Here is a 6,015-nt window from a genome sequence, read left to right on the forward strand (position 1 = left end):
ATAATTTTCTCCCATTGAAACCCATTATGCTGAATTTTCTAGGGGAATATTGGCTGCTGATCTTGATGTTTATTTAAGAAATTATGATGAATAATGATGAATTATGAGCCTAGAAAAATAATGAGAATTTTCGGAGCAAAAATACAAATTTTTACCCACTAGGGGTATTTTCGTAATTTGCTACCAAGACTGATAATTTGCACCACACTGAGGAACATTAAGTCAATTTGGGTGCAATTGAGGTATAGAAATTGAAATAAATTAATTTGGAGTTTAAACGGACACGTATATTGGTTTATCGAGTAAAAGACCGAAATAAGCTAACACCGCGTTTAGGCAAAATTTAGACATTTTGCACTTCATATCATGCATTAGTAGTATAAATTAGTTTATTTTGGTTTAGTACCAAAGTAGTAAACCTCTTAATTGTACAATTTGTCAAGGTGGCGAATCCTCTGGCAAGGGCAAAGAAATCGCACTCGAGTAGTAATAGTTGGAGTACCCGAATTTAGTTTTCGAAAATTGTGAGTAAACTTATTATCGTCTTAATTATCTAGAGTAGTTTTATACAATTGTGTGATTTATAGAAAATGGGTTCATATCATGCATTAGTAGTATAAATTAGTTTATTTTGGTTTAGTACCAAAGTAGTAAACCTCTTAATTGTACAATTTGTCAAGGTGGCGAATCTTCTGGCAAGGGTAAAGAAATCGCACTCGAGGATTAATAGTTGGAGTGCCCGAATTTAGTTTTCGAAAATTGTGAGTAAACTTATTATCGTCTTAATTATCTAGAGTAGTTTTATACAATTGTGTGATTTTATGGAAAATGGGTTTAAATGGTAAATTGCTATGTTTTAAGAGAAATTGTGATTTTATAAATTTTTTGAAAAATCGAATACTGATTTTGAAAATAGAGTAATTGGAAACTGTCTGTTTATGGTTTTAAATTGAATGGCTTATGACAATAAATGAGCATGAATGGCTAAACTGATTTTGGTGTTAGAATTATTTGTACTGTGTATTTAACCTTGAGAGGTTAGGTTGCGATAAATTGTCATGTCATGCAGAAAAAGATTTTATAAATCAGGTGGTAGATAAAAGATTAGCTACTGCAGTGGTGGGGGGTTCCGTGGGCCAGCCTATTAGAGGGGCACGATAAACTCCTTTATATTCTCACCTCGGTCGTAGAGGCGCGTAGGGTATCTCTTGAGGTGGGCTTTTTGAGTGCACTTCACGTGGACCACCACGTGAGAGTGAGACTCAGCCAACGTCAAGGAACGACTATGTTTCAAAATAAAAATATGATATATGCGAAATATGAATTTTTAACAGCCTTGGCGAGCTCGGTTGGATACCCCTGATCCAGGTGTCACCGAGTACAGGATTTGGCATGAGCCAAGTTTTGAGTAATTCACGAGCCATATTGATTATTTGGTTGAAATGAATATTCGTGATGTGAAAAATTTGCTGAAGTTAATTATTTTTTAATTGTCTCAATTTACTCGCCTTTAGATAGTTTAGATGGTGTTTGTTTACTCACTAGGATTTTATAATCTCACCACCCTCAATTCTCCACATTTCAAGTTCGAGATAGCCGGTAGATAGCCGATTGCATCAAGGACTTCAGTTAGCCTTGCATTGTCAAAATTATAAGTTCACAGACTCGCATCTTATTGGTTAGTTGGGAGCCCACGTGTCATTGTAAAAGTAATTTTATACTTTAGTTATTTGATTTAAAGTATGTATGAACATATTTAGCTTTTACACCATGTTTTTGGCAGGTTTTGGTGTTTTCGAAGAAAAATGATGAAAATGCCCCTGTGAGCCAGAAAATAATATTTTATTATTTTGATTTAGAAAAAACTTATGATTTCTTAAAATGCGAGATTTAATAACTGTCGCTCACCGGAGAAATGAGGAAGCTGATGCTAAGCCTTGCGGGGTTTTGATCGACATTCAGGGTAATGAGTGCCAATCGGGACGTCACGGCGGTTGTCACGGGCCCGATGAGGAGTTTCGGGTCGTGACACTTTTACACTAAGTTTTCTTATTTTTTTACTTTCTTGCTATTATTCTTATTTTTATTTTGATTTATTTCTCATTGACTGTAACCATTGATTCACTCCATTGGGCTATAAATTTCAATTTTCAAGAATGTTCTTTTTTCGGTATTATATTCTTATTGTTATTCAACATGTCAAGATTCTCAACTTTTTTTTATTTCCAACTTAGCATATAATCCCAACTACATACGAATGCTTCAGTATAATTTCTTTGACTTCCATCCTTTATTTATCCAATAACATGGCTTGATTTGTGGGTCTTAAATATTAATAGGTTGATCAATACACTTATTTTCGTGTTCATAGGATGTAAAGAAGGTTTCTATGTTGTTTGGTTGAGTTTGCAAAATATCTTGCCTTCATGTAACTTTTTGTTTTTTCTCCCATTTACTTCGAAAGCTAAATGAGGTTGCCCATAATATTGTTGAAGCTAATTGTCATCTATATTGCGAACATCTATATTGTGAAAATCAACTAAATCCAAAACATGAGTTTGCCCACTTGCATGTGAGTATTTTGATGATAGCCATAAAAAAGGTACTCAAAATTTATAAAATTTTTAAAATAAGTGTTTTCAAATTTACTTTCTTCATTTAACAGCTAAAAAATACATTTCTTCCTAAACACACACATAAAATTTGACATTACTAAAATGTCCCATTTCAAGTCTATCTTATCATCTAAAATTTATGGGCATAAACAAGAGAAAAATTAATAGTAAAAAGAAGTACTATAATTTGTATAGTTACACTTTTTTGCTTCATCATCAACAAACAAGCAGAGAACTGATTATATAACTTTCGATTACTAAATCAACTTAACAATGAAAAAAAAAGAAGAAAACACTTACATGCATGTCAGCGCTTTTATTTAAGCTAATAAATAATCTCATTTATGTTTTTAGAGGAAATTGGGCATTGAAAATTATAAATAATTTAAAAAGGTTTGTTATAACTATATTTAAAGGAAGCCCCAAAAGTTTCCTAGTTTGACAATTGGCAAGGTTTTTGGTTTGATACATGGTTGGGTTTTTGAGGTATGGGCTTAAGGTATGATAGGGTTGAGTTTGTAGTTGTATTTTTAAGGTATGGGCTTGAGGTCTGAGGGGGTTGGGTTTGGACTAGATTTTTTTTCGATCAAAATACCTTAGCAGTCCCTATACTCGTGCACTTTCTTCACTTTAGTCCCACTATTCAAAAGTGCAACAATTTAGTCTCTTAATTTTGAAAACTGCTTCAATTCAATCCCTTCAACATTTTTCTTTTGAAATTACCTTTTACAGAGCTGATGTCAGTGTTAATGTGGCGCTAACATGGCACCATTTGCTGACATGGCATGTGAGGTAAATTGAAAATGTTAATGTGGTAGTGCCACATCACTCTGACATACTAATGTGGCAATACCACGTGGCACTGACATATTGACATGGATATACAACATGGCATGTCAAGAAAGACACCATGTGTCACATTCTCCTTCAGCACCTATTCATGACACACCACGTGGCATGACAAAAGAGCAACACGTGGCGTGTTAGGAGGGTGCCTCATGTTTGTACCTTATTTTCTCTAAAACTATTATAAACTTGTTAAGTTTTAAACTCAAGACCTCCTACAAACACAACAAGCTCCTTGCCATAAAGTTTAAGCCTTTACATTTGATATAATGCTTTTGTTTGTTTTTTTCTTTTCTTCCTTCCTTTTTTTTCTTGTTTTTTTTCTTTCTCTTTTTTTTCTTTCTTTTTTTCCTCTCCTCTTACCTTCTCCTTTAAAGACCAATGACCAATAGCCTACGTCTGGTGACCATCGATTGGTGATCGATGTTTGATGACCAACGATTGACAACAACGTCCAATGATTAATAACAGATCCTTAAGGGAAAAGGTGAGAGGAGAGAGAAAGAAAAAAAAGGGAAAAAAGAAAAAAAAGGAAATAAAAGAAAGAAGAGACATGAGGCACTTTCCTGACATGTCACATGCTACTCTCTTGTCATGCCACATATCACCTTTTGGACATGCCATGGATAGGTGTTGAAAGAGAGTGACATGTGGTGCCCTTTTTGACATGCCATATGGCATATCCGCACCAGCATGTCAATGCCACATGGCACTGCCACATCAACATGTCAAAGTGATATAGCATTGCTATGTATGTTAGTGCCATGTTAGCTCTATGAAAGATAATTTCGGAAGGAAAATATGAAGGGACTAAATTGAAGAAATTTCCAAGATCAAGAGACTACATTGTTGCGATTTCGAATAAAGGGACTAAAGTGAAAAAAATGCACGAGTACAGGAACTGTTGAGGTATTTTGACTTTTTTTTCTCTCATAGTTGATGTTCTAGACTACATCAGCATGTCAAGGTGATATGACACTACCATATCAGCATTTCCAGCCCACCTCACATGTTGTTATCTTGTCATGCCACGTATCACCTTTTGGACATGCCATGGATGGGTGCTGATGGAGAATGTGACACGTGGTGCCGTCCTTGACATGCCACATGGCATTGCTACATCAACATGTCAAAGTGATATGGCATTACCATGTATGTCAGCGTCACATTAGCTTTATGAAAGTTAATTTCAGAAGAAAAATGTTGAAAGGACTAAATTAAAGCAATTCTCAAAATCAAGAGACTAAATTGTTGTGATTTTGAGTAGAGGGACTAAAGTGAAGAAAGTGCATGAGTATAGGGATTATTGAGGCATTTTGACCATTTTTTTTTCTCACGATTAATGTTCTAGATTTTTTTTTGACTTTTTATATGTGGGTATTTATAAAAATAATAATTTTTTTATTCTATTATTTATTATTCTTATATCATTTAACAATTAGCTAAAATAAGATTTTAAAAAAGATTGAGTTACTACATATTCTACCGTAAACTTCAAGATTTTATTTAAAGTTTTGTTTTGTCGTGAGGATATTTATAGGTGTATTTTTGTTGGAAGCATTACCATAAATATCATCATGATGGTTATAATAACAACATATATTTTATAAAATAATATTTTGTACATGTCAATATACACCAATAATTAGACATGATAATATAATTACTATTACATATTTATTTCACAGAGCATTCTCAATTCAATTTAAAAAAAATTATCATCTCGATATAGAAATAAATAGATTTAGATTTGGTATAATTATGTTCGAGTCATAATCATGTCAATTCGTTTATGTCACAAAACATTCAATTTTTATGTAGATTGACTCGCTTAACTTGTAAATGATATTTACATACTATTTAATTAATCATATTAACAAACTAATCTATGATGAAATAACTTATATATTCATGTTTAAATAGATTAATTCTGTCTTAATAAGTTAATTATATCATGTTTAATTGTTAATTATATTTAAACTTATTAATTGTGTTATGTCGTGTAACTTGTATAATAAAATGTTATATTCAAATATTATATTCATGTCCAATTTTAACACGATTGATTAATCATGTCATGTATAGTGATCTATTTGTTTGTTATACCTTTATTTTTGCACGATACAAACACGATTAGCACATTATAACACGGATTAAATTGCAATTGCTAGTCCAACCTTTGTCAATTGTCCACAGGCCTAGCTCCAAAATTTAATTCCATAATCATCATATCAAATATGCAGGCGGTGAAGCATTGTCATATCATGTGGTGGGAAAAATAGGAAAGGGAGATGACTAATTGAAACTCCAAAGTTAGGGGCAAATGGTGATTTCCGGCACACTAGGAGCTGTCATAGTAATCATACCGAATGGATGGACTTACAATGGTGATGATTTGGTGCGAGAACAGCCTAAGATTTCGTCAATCATAGATGCTCATAACTCTCTAATCTCTACTTATCTAAGATAGTGGAACTGAAAAATAGTTGGACATGCAAGCATTTAATGGGAAGCAAGCAACCAATGACATAATTACTTGGAAAGAAGAGACCAA

Source organism: Theobroma cacao, chromosome 6, assembly GCF_000208745.1.
Source record: "Theobroma cacao cultivar B97-61/B2 chromosome 6, Criollo_cocoa_genome_V2, whole genome shotgun sequence".
In the NCBI taxonomy this organism is placed as follows: domain Eukaryota; kingdom Viridiplantae; phylum Streptophyta; class Magnoliopsida; order Malvales; family Malvaceae; genus Theobroma; species Theobroma cacao.